The 18,940-nt window shown below is 41.3% G+C and overlaps 1 protein-coding gene across 4 annotated transcripts in view; it reads right to left on the bottom strand.

Moving 5' to 3' along the window:
• The window catches only part of NRIP1 (nuclear receptor interacting protein 1), a 96,812-nt gene that overhangs the window by 73,685 nt on the left and 4,187 nt on the right, over window positions 1-18,940 (bottom strand). For 2 of the 4 annotated variants that reach the window (XM_014253566.2, XM_014253568.2), the window contains exon 1: window positions 1,037-1,248. The exons of 1 other annotated variant lie outside the window; for it this stretch is intronic. The gene's annotated coding sequence lies outside the window, so the exon portion shown is untranslated. Of the gene's footprint in view, window positions 1-196; window positions 266-1,036; window positions 1,249-18,940 lie in introns of those variants that run through there. One more of the 4 variants, XM_014253567.2, reaches the window with a different exon arrangement.

Genomic DNA, 18,940 nt, shown 5'->3' with positions numbered 1-18,940 from the left:
TCAATACCCTCCAACTTAATCACCTACTGACACTTAGGAAGAAAGGCCTCCAACAACGTGATCCGTAGGGAAAAGCGGAGGGTAGAAGTGGGGGGAAGAAAAAAATACTAAAATTAACCTTTAGAGGGCTTCGCGGACATTAAAAAAAAAAAAAAAAGCCACCAAAAAAAACAAACACCACGTCTGGAAAAGTAACCTTTAGTCTAGAAGGGAAACAGCGACGTCCCTAAGGAGCCCGAGGCGATGAGAAGGCATCTTTGGGGGGCGCAGGGAGCCGAGCCTGAGCCGCGGCCGAGCGGGGCCGGCGGCGGCAGCCCCGGGCTGGCTGCGGGCCCGCAGGTGGCGGCGGGCGGGCAGCGCCAGGGCCGGGGAGGCGGCGGGGGCGGCGTGGCCTTGCCCGCAGCCCCGGGAGCGAGGCCGTGTGTCCGCGCCGCCGCAGCGGCTGCGCACCGAGCCAGCGGCCCCGGGGATCGCTCGCTCCGGGAGGGGCAGCGCGGGGTCCCTGCCAAAGGGGGGGGCCGGGCGTGCGGTCGGCGCCCGGCGAAACACTCGCGGGTCCCGGGGGGGACGGACTAGTAACTTTTCCGTTCCGGCGGCTCCCCCAAACCCACCGCGGCCGGACAAACTTTCCGTCCGCGCCGGAGGTGCCGCGGGGCGGGCGCCGCCGCCGCGCCGGGCTCACCCCGGCATTGTTCCCCGGTGCCGCCGCCCGGCAGCGCGGCCCCCGCCCGCCCCGCTCGGCCATTTCCCCGGCGGAACAGCGCCGCACTCACCCCGCAGCCGCCGCGGCTCCTCCCGGGCCGGCTGCCCGAAGCCCCGGAGCCGCTCCGGCCGCGGCCGCCGCGCACGCAGCCCCGGTGCCGCGGCCGGGCCCGGCGCTGAGCTCCGGGGCAGGGGCGGGCGCCGGAGCCCGGGCGGGGGGGGGGGGCCCCGCGGGTGGAGGGCAGGACACGGCTGGGCAGGGCAGGACGCCCCGCCTCCCGCCACCCCCGAGTCCGCGCGTCCCCCCCCGCCCCGCGCATCCCCGCGCACATACGGGGCGAGCCGAGCTCCGCTGCGCTGCTCTCCGCGGCTCGGGGCTCTGCTGCAATGCCTGCGAGGCTGACTTTCAAAGCCTAACCCGCAGCCGCGATCCTCCCTCTCCGCCTTCCACCTCACCCGCCGCGGCGCAGCCCGGCCCCTCCCCGCGCCGCGCCATTCATCTCTCCAGCCAAGTTTCTTAACCCTTTGGTAACCCCCGGCGCGGGGAGGGCGGCAGGAGGCAGGGCGGGATGCGGGCATTCGGGGATGCGCCCCCGCCCCGCCCCGCCCGGCGCGGCCAGGCCGGGCCAGGCCAGGGCAAGGCAGGGCGGCCCCGCCGCACGTACGCGAATCCCATCACCTCCTGCCTCTCTCATTAATCTGGCTGAAGTCGCAGAGCCCCCGGGAAACAAACTTACGAGCGACAGCACCGGAGGACCCGCATCTAATGAAAACGGCAGTGGCTTAAAAATAACACTTTTTTTGTTGTTTTGGGTTTTTTTTTTTCTTTTTCCTTTCCCCCTTCGGCTGCTTTGGAATAATAGTGGGGGAGGGCGCTTCTAGTGTTACCGGTACTTGTCGCTTTAGGGCTTATGTTTTCAGCCTTTCCTCCGAAAAAACACGCGCTGGAAACTTCAATACTACCACTCTTATTACTGTTATTGTTATTACTGCTGTTTTGAAGGGAAAGCCGGGATGCTCCCGGCAGCGGTCGGCGGCAGGGGAGGGCAGCGGCCCCGGCACCTGCGGCTGCTCCCAGGTGGCGCTGCCCCCGCCCGCCCCACCGCCGGCTCCCGGCACGTCTCCTTATCCCCGGGCCCAGCTTCCCAGGCCACCGGCAGCGGGGAGCATCCCTGCCGCCTCTGCCAGGCTCCCGGCACGTCTCCTTATCCTCGGGCCCAGCTTCCCAGGCCACCGGCAGCGGGGAGCATCCCTGCCGCCTCTGCCAGGCTCCCGGCGGTCCCTGTGCCGCGGGGGAAGGAGGGCAGGAGCGTGGAAGCGCTTCCAGAGTCGGGGACAGACCGGCTCAGCAAAGGCATGCTGTCTGCTCACGTGGCAAATAAATACAGTTTAGGAGGAAAAAAAAACCCAAAACAAACAAAAACCACAAAAAAAGCAAAAAAAAAAAAAAAACACAAAAAAAAACCAGCTCGGAGTTGGGCAGTGCTTCCCAAGAAGAGTCAGCCCTCCATTTTGGTAAGCGACATCCCCAAACCTCAGCTGTCAGAAATTACACGAAATGTCAAGTTGTTCTTTAGACTTTGCTGCCGCCAAAGAAGAGAGTAGGCAGAGATACAGGCTGAACTTGGCTGTATAAACGAAGCCACAAAGTGCATGCGACCTTCATCACACCTCCTGTGTGCCGGTGTTTAACAAACGTCTCGACGTGTCGCACACTGTCTGCCAAACGCTTTACAGAATACTTCATGATACCTAACTTCTGCAAGTCAAAGACTGACGAAAGGGAAACAAATTTGTTTGCAAGTCACATTTAAACTGCATGGTAATTACTGCATTAACACATGTTCTAGTTTTAAAACTCAGGTAAAATAAATTATCTCTTCAAGCGTCTTTTTTAGTAACAGACTAATATGGTTAAAGAGCACGGGAATTTCCACTTTAAAGAAAGCAAAAGGGAGTCACATTTATGAAAAGCTAATGTTTTAACCGAGAGATACCATGAATGAAAGTAGATATAGGAATGTTAAGCAAAACCTCTTTCACTTTGGAATGTACGGATTGTGTACAGGCTCAGAGTGGAGCTAGTAATGTATTACTTGACCTATTTTTTTAAGCCAATGAAAGATTTAGGTTAACTTCATCATGTGTTTTTAACCAGTTTCTTCCAGACATGCAGCAGTATTTTCTGAAACCATTGCATGTCAGAGTGTTTATACAAGTCTCTTTTCTTGAGAGCGTAAGTCTCATAATACAGCCTGATCATAGTTCCATTAAAAGAATGGGTTTGGTCTTCATTTCCATTATAGGCTCATTAGCAAAATTTGATCGTAAAGAAATTATCCTTAATTTTTTTTTTTTTCACAAAAATCTTCATCTCAATTTTTTTTTCCAATGCTATGCAGCTGAGTTATCTAGGGAAAAGGAAATTTTCTCATTACTGCAGCAATTTATCTGCTATTTCAATCAAGAGTGTCTGTAGTAGAGACGTCTTTCATTCTTAACCTTAGGGAACGTATTGCGTAGATGAGACCTACAAAATGAGGAATCTTGGACAAGCAACAGAAAAAACGTGTGTATGGAGTATTTGTTAAACTGATTGTTGTCAGGTAACATATTGTTGCTTGAGGACACAAGTTTCAGGAAGATACAATCAAGTGAGACTGTATTAAATAATAAAACATAAAGATTTAGTAGGTTATTTCCACCACTTAATAGTTGTATCACAATGGGTTGTGCCACTAGTCCATGATTACTTCACTATGAGAATTCAAACATTATACCAAATAAATACCTGTACAAGTAAAGGAAAAATTCCATCACAGTGAAATCCGTCTCTCAAGAAGTATGAAAGTACTAATGTGTATTTGTTGGTCCTTCCTGAGCATTCTTCAACCAAACCCAAACACACACTTGCTCCCCAGACATAAAAGGTGAGCATCCAGTGCTCTGCCTACCTATATCTGTGGGTGGTGCCTATACCTTCACTTTCTTATAGACATCACAAAACAGGACACTTTGTTCGAATTTTCTTTTCCAATGGAATTCATCACTATAAGATGCTGTTAAATGGAAGGCCAATTGTGACAGGGAAGCATAAACTACCTTTACATCAGTCTTGGAAGGGAAAATCATATTTATAGAGGTTACATTAGAACTCACTCCCACAATTGCAGGCACTTGGTGCAGAGCTATTGGTGTCGTACTTCGGTAATATGAGCAAACCACTTCTTTTTTATGTTTATAAAAATATATAATAACACACCTTCCTTTATAAGACAGAGGTATATTTTTGAGCAAGGAAAACTTCTATCAAAACTAAAATATAACTATGATTCTGACAGCCATGAGGAAAAAATTCAATCTGTGTGACCATTAAACAATAGTTAAATATATAGTTGATGTACCTACAACTTTTCTTTGATAATTTTGATGATGCTGCATTTAAAAATGATGAGCAAAGCTGAATTTCAGTAACAACCAGAAGCAAAACACATTGATCTGTGCCATATGGTAAAAAAGATATATTATTATTAAAAAAAAAAAAAGCAAATGTAAATGCTATTTTATTATTCCCAAACATTTTTAAGCTAATGCTAGCTTATTTGTAAATCACATAAGGTGCTTTAAAGAGCTTGGGATAGCTCCAGTTGTTTTTATTTTGATTTTTTCTTTAAGGTTATCTCAGCCTCTCAAAAAGCTAACCACTCTGAAACCACCTTTTTCAATCACAATAATTAAGGCCTTGCTTTACGGCATCCAATCATGATATGAGAGGCTTAGGATGTGGTCAAGAAGCTAGCCAGCTTTACAGAAATGCATTTCCAGACTAAATCTTCCTCTAAAATAGTTTGTCAACCTTATATAGACAAATAATGAAATTCTGTCCTTGACTCAGCCTAGTTCAATTCACGTAATATGTCAGATTAGCCACCATTTCAAAGGTGCCTTCACAGAGGATTAAATCACCTAGTTGTTTCAGAATTTAGGGACACATACACACACACACACCAAAAAAATAGAAAAGAAAAAGTAAAAAGGAATTATTATGAATCTTGTTTATTCAATAAAGAACTTCAAAGGAGTTAAATCATTAAATTAATGATCATCATATAACAGTGTTCATCCATATATCTGAAGTAGTAAGGTACAAAAGTCTGCTGTTCTTCAGGAGTACTATCTGGGAGTACCTGAAATCAGTGGGAACCCTACAAGTGCTATGGAGGAAGAGCTGGTCCAGGGAATGGTCCCTGCAGGGGGTACCTTAGGGCATCTCCTGTTTTCCTCATGACAGCAGCAAGTCTTCAACTGTTGGTGGTGGAGTTGAATTAAACAATGTAACATGTAAAATAAAGAGTAATATACTCTGGCTGAAAGTTATAAAAACTACACACCACTGCTTTTTCATCTGCCTGCATTTAAAACTATAAAGGTTGGGTTTTTTTTAATTATAGAGTCTACTTCCATTTTTACAAGTACTTCCAAGCAGGTCATCTGAGAGGAATGTACCCTTAGCAGCTCAAATTAATTTTTTTCCCTGCATTATTTAAAAGTAGACTTCAGATCATGACTATTTGTTCTAAGAGTAATAAGCAAAGGACCAGATGCTAGAGTCTTTTCAATTACAGAAACATTTAAAGACAGCTGTACCATATAAACTCTCATGGAGGAATCATATGCTTGCAGCATCTGGTGAGTTTTGGCCATGCCTCCAGCACGCCGTATCAGTTCTGAGGTACGAGCTAGGGTGAGGCTTACTTCGCCATAGGTGTTTTTGGGGTAGGGCTGTGCAGTTTTTTGACCCTAAACGAGGACTAACACTTCAGGTTTTACATTTAGTGCCAAGAAATAAACACTATTTTCAGCCCCTGTAACACCTCTTATAGAAGAGTCAAAGGGGTTGGTGCTAAATTGATATGACTGCCTTACATTAGTTATTTTACCACAATAAAATACTGGGGTTTTTATCCAGAAGAGAGCATCCTGTACTTGTGAATTTTCTGCAATTTCATCCCACTTGCACAAACATGAAGAGTATATTTCTGAGAACATTGTTCTGATGACTCACGTTCCTGGTAGTGTGAAAGCACATTCAGAAAATAACCATGCTGGAGTCCCCGTTCATAAACTGGCATGAGAAAGTACCAGTAGAGCAGGTATTACACTACACAAGTACTGCTCCTACTTGTGGGTCGATGGCCATGCAAAGATAACATTTGAGAAGGTTATAGGCATGAAGCTGAGACTGTTCAGAACGTTCATTTTCCTTTCCAAATTCGTATTTGCCTCTTTTCTCTGACAAAGGAGCTCCCCATGTCAGCAGTAACAGATTGAAAGAGGACTGAAGCATCGTGCCCTCTCTCACACGCTGCTTTCAGAAGTTACTCTCAGTAACAATTTTGTTTCACAGCCCCATTTTTCTGGCTGGCTAATATGAGCTCTGGGTAACCCTTTGTCGTGGTTCTGATGACACAAGCCGTGTTGTTGAAACAGTATGTTCTAAAATGAAATGAACAGTACGTACAAATTATACACACACAATCTGGCAGCCAGTACCACACTGCAAATGGATAAAGTTCTGGAGAGGACCATTAGGAAGCACCTAAACAAGCAGAGCTTAAGTGTCCTGTGTTTGTCCTTCAAAATAACACAGGTGCTGGACAAACATTTTAAAATATATGAACACTTTAATTACATATTAAAATTGCAGTAATATTCTTTAGTACAAATGATACTATGTGCTCTGAATCAAGTACAGGAAACTGCTGTGTTAAGCTAAACTGTGCATCTCATGTATTTTTATTAAATCTATTTCTCTCCCCACATATTAGCTTATCTACAACTAAGAAATTCTGAAGAAAATCTGGCTTCTTTGTCTAAGTACCTAAAAGGAGACTGTTTTGAAAACATGGTTCTAGTTCTGAAGATGAAATATTCTCAAAAAAATTGTTGCTTACCTACCTAACATCACAAATGTAGTCACAAGTGATTAATTAGTGTTTCTGTTTACATACAGATGCCTAATGAGAAAATCCATTTAAACTGTGTATCAAGAAACTTAAAGAACTCCAATCACTGGGCCATGTGAATTCAGATAAATTTCTGCTTGATTCTATTTTACATGAAGAGTTTATCAGAATCATATTAGTTGTGCTTTTCTTATAACTGATCCAACTATGTATCTTTGCATATTTTTATTAGCATACAAATATCTAGGTTTTATTAGGAGACATTAGCTCCACTAAATGTTGGGTATATAACAAATCCAGCTTTGATGCTGTTGATCATCACACCAGCAGTTTACATCTGACATAAATCTGTCAGAGGCATAGGAGTGACTCAAGTCACCGTAAACCACAAAGCAACAGCTCTGCTCACATAAGTTACATCCCCTCACAGAGCTGGGATATTTCCCTTGCCACTTTTTGCATATATTTTAGAGAGCTGCCTAGCCAAGACTGCCCTTGCTTTAAAAGGAGTGGGAACGTGAGGATACTGCCATATATAAACAGCAGACACTATGCCCTGTTTCTATATATGTAATTCTAATTTTGGAATAATTGCATATCTTTTTTCTTGTTTGATATATGATTTTTTTTTTTTTAAAAAAAGGGTGGAAGTATTTTCTGTGAAGAAAATTCGTTCTGGGTTTTGATGACTTAGCACAGAGAATATCTGGGTTACATTCTTAATTTGAACAACATCCATTTTGTTGCATTACAGTGGCCAAAACAACTACTTTAAAATAAAAGCCTGAATAGAGAAAATAATTGCACTTTGTTGATAATTTGAAAGTTTTGTTTCGTGTTTATTTGGTTTGGAAATAATATTTTAAGTTTAACCTGCTGAATTTTGTCTAACCTGCTGCACCCACTTCTTGTTTTGTTATTTTATTTAAGCAGGATATTGTCATTTTATACAGAATGCAAATGGATCCATATTTTTCTGAGAAACTCCTCTCAAAATTATTCCATCCCCTAAAATCTCTTCTTTAATGTAAACCATACTGAAACTCTTGGTACATCATACTGTTGCTAATTTTTTTAATAGAAGGGTAATGACTCACATGGCTCCTTACAGGCAGCTCCTAAAATATGATATGTTCTACATCCTTAATAACTCTTAAATATTTCAATGGCCTGGCCCATTGTCTACCAGCAGAAACATACATAAACAGTTGCTTGAAAAAATGTGTTGGGAAAAAAAAAAATTGTCTGTGTGGCTTGCCTAGAGCAGATTTAAACTCTTGAAAAGGTGACCACTAGTCACAATTATTTAAAAAATAATTATTAAGCAGTTAAATTAGTCAGGTTGAGACAACAAAAAATAATTAAATCCATAAACATTTTTTCACCTCTTCCAAGCCATTTTATGTACCAGTTATTTGTAGTTTTCCACTCACTCTGATTAATGTCACTCATATGGATGCCTAAAGAAAGCTAATAAATGACACAACAAATCAGATAAATTCTTGGATCTTTGAAACAAATAGTTTCATGTGCTTTCCAGAGTTATTACTTCAATTGTAAATAGATTTTGTTCATGTCCTTTCTATAAAGAAAAAGAAAAGATATAAACAAATACCATGTTATGATTCTCACTATTCTCTGCTGAAATCCTTTTTCCCAGTATCAGAGATGTACTGCAATTCTAGTAATAAGCCACACTTGGATTTATGAGCAAAACTGTGTAAATCATGACATGAAGACATGTAATTTTGTTTTCTATGACTCATCAACTTTTTTCCAGTTCCCACCTTCATACCCAAAAACCCCACTGTTTGGGTTTTTTTTTGTGTGGGGTGGGACAAATTTTATGCCCCAGACACTCCCATCAAGAATACTTCTGCTTCAATTGCACAGCTGTTCTCTTCTGAGTTTTCATTCTTTTTTTCTCCTGTCTCTTCTCTGAGAGTTGAAATATCACTGAACATTTTCATTGACATTTTCTGATCCTGCTAGAATGCTTCTGGTAGAAAGAAAATCTATAAATCAGAAAATAAAAAATAACCTACTAAATTTTCCCTAAATTCTTGAAAATTGATAAAAAAATAATGATTTTCAGAACCTGTCATCCCATTATTAGGTTTAATTGTCTTTTTCTTGATCCTTCTGGGCTTAAATGAAAAAAGAGTAGCAATAAGCATTATTCATTTGCTCAGATCCAGAAGAAAGCAAGAAGTGCCACACCATGCAATAATTCTGTTTGTTGCAAGTTGATACACAACATGAAGTATAAAATCCCTCCAAGAATTTCTGTGTTATTTTATATCCCCAGAAACCAGTATCTCCAAAAGACATAAAGGATTTTCTTTTGACTTTAGTGAGTATGGAAACAGATTCTATATTTTGGGTGGGGTTTCCACTACTTAAAATTTTCAGCAGGACAGCAAAGAGATGTAACCTTCTCATAAAGACAATCTCTCATAGACCAGCTACTCTCATTTTGTATCTATCATTTTGTATATATCTTAATGTTCTTCTTGAATGCCCGAGGAGCTTTATCTTCCTGTTTGGCACAGTTCTAAATTGGCTTAAATCATCTTTATCCAACATTTACCTGCATTATATTTTCAAGGGTAATTTGTGTCCTTCTCCCAGAGCATTTATTTTTTGTGCTGTGTAGGGTTCCACTCTCACCCTGATCTTACTCAGCAATCTGAAGCTGCCTGTGAGCAGTGTTGGTCATTGGCACGGTCCTGGATTTCATTTCTATGCCGACAAGACACAGATATTGTTAACCAAACCAGCAATTTCAGATGATGCTATTACCATATTGACAGGCTGGTAAGCATAAAAGCCTCTACAAGCATCAATTTTCTTCAGTTAAAATCAGAGAAAAGCCCTGAGCTGTTCATGGCTGGCTCTTGCCATCAACCCACGCCCACTTGAACTCCTAACCCAGCTTTAAAATTCAAAGTTGGTTCATTGGCTAAAAACCCTATATATTTTATGATTGCAAGCTCTTCTTTCAGTGTTGCAGTCAAAAGATTAAGGCTTCTTATTATTATTTGAACTAAATGTGCTTTGCTTATTGCTCACTCATGCTTTTATGCTCCCTAGGCTAGATTATTTTAATGCCCAGCTTGTTGATCCGCCGAGGAGGCCGATTATCAAATTTCATCTTGTGTAGCAGGTGCTGTTTCCTGAGCAAGTATTGTACAGAATAATGCATGTTTCATACCTGCTGTTCTCTCACAGTAGCTACTAATACACCACAAAATCTATTTAAGCTATTACTACTCTTGTTCTACCAATTTTTTCATGAACTTGGACTTAGTATAAGAGATATTTGTCAGGAGGCTGATTCTACCAGCTTAAGGTAATGGAAGTTTTATCACTGACTTCGGACAAAAACAACAACAACAAAGGGGTAAATCCACATATTGTCTGCTCGTGATCTTACAGCTATTGCATGGGCACTGGGTGGTGGATTTCTACTTGTATCCTGTATCTATTTCAGAAGGCTTTGCTGTATCCCAGCTGGCAGATCCAGAAGCACTTTTCAGTTCCTGAATCCAGTGCTTGTGCACTATATCCATACCTTATGTATTGAAATAAAACTACGTATAGGCACCATTTCTTTGCAAAGTCTGATTTTCTTCTGAAGGAAGACTTCTCTTGTGTAGCAATGTATCTGAACAGCCTGGGCCGTGATGTGCTCCAGCCAAACTGTATTTAAAATTTATTATCAGACCCTCTGGAATTTCTCAAGGTTGCTAAGACATAAGCAGTTCTAAAAGTAAGAAAGAAGAGGCTGAAAAGAAGAAAACAAGACCACAAGAGCCAGATAACAGAGGGCAGTTGAACACCTGGGCTGTAACCAGTCCTGTGCCCCGAGGGGTGTGTGCAGAGCTCATGGACAGGACAGGGGCACCAATGAAAAGATGTGTGTTTAAGTGAACAGTAGTTTTAGAGTGTATAAATAAGTGCATAATTGAACAATAAATGTCTTCTGTGAAGTCATATTGGTTCATTGTCCAGAGGTCCTGAGCTTCTGTACTCATGTGTCATCACCCTTCTGCCAGGCTGATTGGAGCACTAGGACTGACAGAGGCAGTCTGGGCTGTTCTGCCTGAGTATTCTCACAATTTGCATTGTTTTCTGAGGGGTTCTGGCTTCAGCTTTGTCTGTCAGCTGCCATGAAATGCTTAATAAGTGTTTAATGGCTAGCTGTTTAATTTTATTTTGGTCTTTCTTATGAAAAAGAAAATATTAAGAGTTCTTTTCTCAGGACTTGGGTTTTAAATGGCCAGAAACTAAACCTACCAGAACAGGGTCATTAGAACCTTGCCTGAGAACACAGAAGTTCAAGAGTGAGTGGTGGGGAGTGAGAGGATTTATAACTTCCTAACACTGACAACAAAGGTAATTTCACAACAGACTGCAGAACTTACTTGTTTATAGGAAGTCCTTACAAGAGCAAGAATTTCAGCACAAAGGAGTGCCACAATTTTAAAGGAAAAGAGCAATTGTAGAACCCCTAAAGTTGTAGCTAAGAATATGGGAGTACGGGGATTACACTGAAGATTAAAATATTTTGGCTCTAGTGTCTGCTGTAATGAGAATATGTACAGAGATAAACTGACAGGGTTGAAAAGTATTTCATTTAGAAATAAATGAATAGCAGCCTACAAAAATTAATGTGAAAATGAGAATTGCTTAGGGGTAATAGATTGAGGGTACAAGACTCATTTTTTAAGTGTTAACCTTTTACATGACAGTGTGATACTGTAATTAAAATGGCAGGATTCTTTGTTTGGGGAATTTATTTTATGTTCTTAATTGTTTTGTAAATCCTAGGTTCTGATTCTTTTTCTGGCAACTTCTGACTGACAGAAGTCAAGGATTTTTCATATCAATACAATGGAATGAGTGAGCTTCATTGTACAGAGCAAAAGATTAAGAAGCAACTTGTTTTAATTGTTGTAAATTATTAAATTAAACTATTCTTGAATATTAATATTTGTTCTGGTCTATTGTGAATATGAACGTGGAAAATCAATTGATTTTTCTAGTAACTGTATCCTTAAGAACTTACCCCAAACTTTGAGCCACTTTGATGTTCAAAGGCTTAAATCAGAGATGAGAAGAAAAAGAATGGAGACCTCTTCACAATATTTTTACCTTTGAAGTCTCAGGTTAAAACTATTATTTCTGTGTGCTTAAACAAGCAAGAGAATGAAGGATAAGATCATGAATTATGATAAAGACAAGTGACAAATGTTTTGCATGAAGTACTTTTCCTTGTTGGGAGAGAGAATGTTCTTCTAAGAGATTTCCAAAGAGATTGGCAATTTGTAGAGTCAATTATTGGGAAGGAAGAAATATATACTGTATTTGGGTTTAACTGATTAAGTGGGGAAAAAATATTCCTTTGGAACTTTTCCCCGTGTTTTCTTCTACATTTCATACAAGTAGCAAGCATGTACATTATCCAACTGTCAACAAATCCCCTAGACTCAATCCTGGAACAGTACATCCCACGTTTCCCCCATGAAAATCTTTCATAAGAGCTATGCTGTCATTCAAGATCATACTATTCCCTCCTCTATTTATTTCTAAGTGTCACTCAGCTCCATTCCACCAGCTTGGAAAAACGTCAAGAACTTTTATCTTCAGAGTCAGTTGCCAGTTCTGTTTAGTGAACAAGCCAGCAGGGACCTCTGGTGCCATCAATGCAGCTCTGTCAATGCCCCTCTCTTTAGGGATGGAGTATATCATTATCCCGATGGCTGGACAGAAAAAAGCTGCCTTTTTAGAATAGTTCTCAGGGAGCAGTTACTGGAAATCTCCTCCCTTGAGACAGACTATTGGCAACAAGTTTTGCTGCTGTGACATGAGGTATTGCATCAAGGCCCAATCCTGCCACTAATAAAGTTAGTGGGAAACGTGCCATTCTTTTCAAGTGAAGTCAACAGGATTAGTGTAGCAAATCAGGGCTAAAAAACGTACCTTGCATCTACAAATGCAAATGGAAAGTCATGTCCCAAGTGAGAGTGTCATTTTATGTCTGGTGCCAGAATCTGGCGATGTGTCAAATCAGAATAAGTCCCTTCCCCAAATTTAAAATTGACATTATAGAAAAGGGAAGTTTTATTTTCATGTTGCAACACTTCCATTTTTGGTTTTGGGGGTGTTTATTTAAGTTTGCGTCTAAAATAAACCAGGAACAGACTGTTTCAGTGTTGGGTTTCTTTTTCCTCTTTAAAAAAACAATAAGTTTCCTCTAATACAAGGCATTCACATTGTACAGATTTTAATTCTTTACAAAACTATTTTCTGAAAGAAAATGCTTCACTTTATGCTTTTCCTTAACCAGCTCTAGCAGACTCTTTTAATTACCAACAGACACATTACACAGCTGTGCTAGGAAACATTACTTAACCTGCTCAGCCTGAATGGAGAATTTCTGTTGATGTCAGCTGTCAGACCCACGGGCTCTTGACTGCACTAACAGGTAACAGTCTCACTATCTTAGCAAGGGCCCTTTTCCTATAGAGAAATAACATGGTGCTGAGTTATTTTAATTTATATATATATATGTGTGTCTGTGAGTTCATTCTTTTAATAAGATATTATCATACTTGGCAATACTGGCTCTAATTCTACTTAAAATGACAGAACTGGATTGTCATCATTTTTAATGGGTAAAAATCTATGCATCAGAGGTGCTGTAAAATCTAATCAGAAATTAGACTGTAAAATTAATAGGTCTATATTCCCTATAATGCTGTTTTATAAATCTGGAACTGTAGCAGATTTGGAGTTTCACACACGGTGCAATTCAGCAGTGGTGGAATCTCCAGTTTAGACAAATAACACGTGCAGTAACTGGTATCCCATGCTAAAGAGCTACTGGCTGTGTTTTACTTTGAGTAGTAGGGCACCAAATCCTTTCATTCCATGCCTGGGCTTTCATTTGAGTGTATTTCTACACCACAGCTATAGGCCACGGGATAACTTCCCCCCGGTGTATTTTTATGCAGCAGAGGTTAAGAATGGCTGAGACACTGATTTTGACCACGCAGCCCTTGTGTGCAAATATCCAGGTGGCAGAAGGGCAGGGCTAACCTTGGGGTTAGGCGGAGAGGAATGATGGGGAAAAACAGCCAGGAAAGGAAAGAGCCCAGAGAGGAGCCGGAGAGCAGCGCTGTGAGCAAGGGAAGCAGCTCTCCAGCAGCTCTCCAGCAGTTCCCCAGCAGTTCTCCAGCAGTTCCCCAGCAGTTCCCCAGCAGTTCCCCAGCAGTTCTCCAGCAGTTCCCCAGCAGTTCTCCAGCAGTTCTCCAGCAGTTCTCCAGCAGTTCTCCAGCACTTTCCCAGCAGTGCCCCAGCAGTTCCCCAGCAGTTCCCCAGCAGTTCCCCAGCAGTTCCCCAGCAGTTCCCCAGCAGTTCTCCAGCACTTCCCCGGCACTTCCCCGGCACTTCCCCGGCACTTCCCCGGCACTTCCCCGGCACTTCCCCGGCTCTTCCCCAGCACTTCCCCAGCAGTTCTCCAGCAGTTCTCCAGCACTTCCCTAGCACTTCCCTAGCATTTCCCCGGCACTTCCCCAGCACTTCCCTAGCACTTCCCCAGCACTTCCCCGGCACTTCCCCAGCAGCTCCCCAGCAGTGCCCGGCCCATCGCCCCCTCCCTGCTCCCGGCACACGCACGGAGGCACAGAGCCTGGTCCCCAGGCTCCCATTCCCAAAAGCCCGATGGGAAAATCCCAAGCGGGACTCCACAGGCTTCTCCTCCCGGTGAGAGCAGCAGGGGCAAAGGGAGCCTCCCCTGCCCCCGGCAGGATGGGGCAATCTGGCGGCACATATGTGACATATGTGACATTATGTAAGGAGCGGCGGCTGCCGACCGTGAGCCATGGCAGGGAGGCAATAAGAGACAGCAAACCCCCCTTCCCCGCTCTGGAACGAGTCATTTCCAATGGAAATTTGCTGCATTTTAACGCCGAGTACCTCCCGTGTAATGATTATACAGTGTTACTACGAAACCTCAGGGTTCATCTGCAGAAACATTCCTTAAGCTGGAGTTCTCTGTGGAGACATACTTATAAAAATTGATGTGGGGGGAAGATTAAATAGATAAGAGCATAAAAACAGATTATAGAATAAACAGAGTTTTGTAGATCGGTTCAGTGGGAAGGCAGGAGCTCACACTCCTGATTCTCCAGCCGAATTCTGTAATAGTGGGCAGATTCCTTCTCCACTTTTCCCACCTCAGCTTCCTAGATGTGAAATGCCTATTTCAACCCTTTCTCTACCTTATCTGAATGCTGTAATACAATAGAGATACCTTCGCTGCTGTCTAGCCTGTGGGATCTGGATCTCAGTTTAGTCTTCAAACTTGGAACAAACAATTATCAACATATAAATATGCTTCCTTTTGGTTTTGGATTGTGTACTCTTTTCTTGTAGATCCTGCTATTCATGCCATCCCAAGAAAAAAGTGTTTGCCAAAGGCAAAAGAGCAAAATATTTTTTTAACAATCTGATAGAGAATAAAACGCAATGAAAAATATACCTTTTTAAAAATCCAGTTAAAAAAATCTTCAGTAATATTTCTTTATATTAATAAAGTCATTGCCTGAAGTAATTACGTCTTACATCATTAGTGCAGAGCAACACAAAACAAAACCTTGGAGAAAGAACTCAAAGGAATGAATCTGTAACAAGGACTACACTTTCTCTCCGTCATAAATGCACATTTAAGAGGCCTCTGCTTTACAAGTGGCAATTCAAAGTGACAATTCCTGGCTTAGTGCTTTTGTCTTTTAGCTACTATTATAGAAATAGTAGCTATACGATTTTGAAAGTGAGCAATTTTATGAAGTTAATTGCGTAACATTGTTTATGAATTTAAACCACACAATTAATGTATTATTCACAGACACACATAATAGACTCTTCGTACTGAGTGATGGTTTAGGAAAAAAATGTAACTGATTTTGGAGCTACAATGACTGATTTATGAGGTAAAATTAAAAGTGCTAAGCATGTATTACTTGTCTCTTCAACAGCTAAGTGGATGGGGGTGGTATGAAAAATATCTATATATAACTAATTGCAATGCATGGATATCAAGGAATCAGAGAAATTATTTAAAGCAAAACAAAAGGATTACCCTAGAAGTAAATGGTGAAGATTTAAGAAAGGCAATTGGCTATCAAGGGAAACCAGACAAGAATTAGATGTTCTTGCCTATAAAATCTTCTCTAATATAAGGTAATGGAAGCTTTACTCTTAGAAATTCTAAAACATCTGGATCGAGCAATATCAAATTAAAAGACAGCACTCCAGTAACATCTCTCATTAATATCTTGCTTTTTAAGTAATGGTGGGACTTTAAATGAAGTGGTACCAAATATGAATAATGGAAACTACCTGCCTCTAATGAAGAAAGGACCTCTGTGGTACCAAGGGATCTGACTTCTTTGTACTTACCAAGAAGTACTGGAAGTACTTTCCATTTTTAATTCATTTGGAAGGGGAAAAAAAAAAAGCTATCATTATACATGGTGAATACCATACAAGTTCACAGGCAGTTCCATTAAAGAGCTTTAAACCAAGTAAAAAGTTTAGTTAGTTTAGATAAAAACCATGCCCTGCTATTCTGCTGTAGCTTTTTATACTAAAAGATCTTAACAATAAATTGGAGGAGGTACTTGTTTTATTTCATTCTCTGAGCTGATAGTTTAACAATTGTATGTAAAATCATATTAATGCACGGGGCCAATTTGGAAGAAACACACAAAATCAATGCACTAAACTTGCTTTTTCCACCATCCCCTTCACTCCTACTAAGCAAGAGAGTCTCAACTCAGTGTTAGCTAAAACCCATGAACATCTTGCTATGCCTTATTTGAGCTAGCCTACTTCAGGTTAATAAAACCCATTACAGGAAAACTACTCTAGTAAAGGACAGTTCTTCTAGTCAAAGGGCAGAAGGAGATGGGTTTAGCAAGGGAGTTTGTATAATTTAATAAAAAAAATAGTCTAAGTGTTTCCTTATTGATGGATCTTGATTTAAGCTCTAAAATTAAGGAAGGTTCACATTTCTATGAAACAGCCATGAACAGCAGAATATAACTTACCTTTGAGCTAGAGCAAAATAACACTTTTTTCCTAGATTGGCAAGAGTCACATACTTTTACACAGAAACAGGATGGATGAATTACTTATTACTTTGACTTTAGATACCTAATTCCATCAAAACAGTACAAAGCAAAAACATTGCATCAGCATGGAACTTTTTATCCCTGTTTTTTTGATGGGCAAAATTAAATAAAATTCATCCAGATCTTGTGACTTCTATTTTCTGTTGAATGTGTATATATGTATATATATATATGTGTGTGTGTGTGTGTGTGAATTCCTATGCTACACCATTTTGTGTATAAACAATGTAACATATATAGCATATACAAAAGCAGTTTTCACTCAGATTCACGTTATTGTCTATACCATATGACTTGTAACTGTTTAAGTATCAACTTCAGTTCATTTTACAACTCAGCTTTGCACTCCTTATCCATTTATTTTCCTGCCAAAGCAACCTGACCCTTCTTCCTCCTGAACATTAACACACATTATGAGTTTCAATTCTTCCTCTTTCTGGAAATTTATCTTCATACTTTGTGAACTTTGTAACTCATATTTTCGTCAAGTTTCAGTCACGACACTCTTATGGGTCTGAGTGACCACATTTTGAGTGTGTTTGCACTCTTATGTCATGTGTGCAAGAATGACATTATGAACTCCCATAAAAAAAAGCAGACCATGCATACAGTATATCAATAATGTTTATAACATGTTACATAGAAATGAAATGGAAGTTCTGACACTATTGCTTTTTCTAGAGTAATTTATTGGACTTGTGGCCACCGATTTGAAATGTTTATACATACTAACAGTTCTGTTCACCCTCTCCACTGGCTCAGACATGGTGATACTCTCCCTAAGAAAGGACGGCCATTAGACACAGTACAATAACTAATGAAAAGTAGAAGCTCACATTTCACAATCTAGCAAAATACTAATAGAAGACCAGTTTACAAGTAAATAGCTGCAGTTGTCATAAATTAAAAAAAGAAAAAACACCCAAATGTATCTGCTAAATTTCATTTGTTATTGAGTAAATTAGAGTACTGTCTACTACAGATGGCCTGGTGGCTGTCTAGGATTGCAGACTGGAACATGGGCTATCCAGCCTAAAGGTTAGGGCCTGTGTCCAGAACTGGGAAATGAGCCCAATGTTCATGGCCAAAAACCAGGAAGCAGAAAGTCAAACCAAGGGTCAGCAGCCAGAGATAGGAAAAAGTATCTGCCCAGGAATCATGACCTGAAATCAGAAACCCACAAGAAGAAACTGCAACCACAGGGCACAGTGCAGAGGTGGTTCTGAAAATATACACTGTGATGTGTGAGAGGATGCGCCAGGGTTCCACCTTGGGGACCTGCTCCTGAGCCATGGCTAACAGGTCCAAACTGCAGAGACCCTGATTTACTACTACAGAAGAAGATCTTGTCACAGATTGGCAAATTTTACTTGAAAAACAAGGCAAACAAACCAGCCTTCTACCTTCCAAAACTCTCTGGATGTTGAGAAAGATGGAAACTTTTCTCAGTATCACACTTGTTTTGGTAGGCTCATAGAAGATGTACAGCTCTGCTGCAGCCAACCCAGCAAGTTCCAAAGGAACTACATCCACTTAACACTTCCAAATTTTGTATTAAGGTGCAACTTCCAAATCTGTTAAAAGCAGGGATGAATTAATACAAAGATATCAAAGTATGGTTCCTTAGAGTTTGATAATCCTGTGACCTTCCTAAGGCATTTTTGTAGTATCACTGGAGAGAGGAGTGCCAAATGGTCAGACTGGACTTCTACCTGCAATTGTTTATGCATGAAGCAGCATTGGGGGAAGGTTGTGTGCAACAGGGCCTGGTGTGACATGCAGATCAAAAGATAAGTAGAATGGTTTGGGTTGAAGGTCATCCAGTCCAAGGCCCTGCAGTGAGCAGGGACATCTTCAACTAGATCACGTTGCTCAGAGCTCCATCCAACCTGACCTTGATGAACTTCCAGGAATAGGGCATCTAAAACCTCTCTGGGCTATCTGTAACAGTGGTTCACCACCCTCATCATACAGAATTTCTCTCTTTAATTTCAATCTACCCTCTTTCAGTTTAAAATCATTACATCTTGTCCTATCGCAACAAGCCCTGCTAAAAAATCTGTCCCCGTC

This window comes from Pseudopodoces humilis, chromosome 2, assembly GCF_049639895.1.
Source record: "Pseudopodoces humilis isolate 2021_Gansu_Grassland_sample_001 chromosome 2, ASM4963989v1, whole genome shotgun sequence".
NCBI lineage: Eukaryota > Metazoa > Chordata > Aves > Passeriformes > Paridae > Pseudopodoces > Pseudopodoces humilis.
Note: the sequence above shows the minus strand (reverse complement) of the source record. Positions and strands in the feature narration are given on the sequence as shown.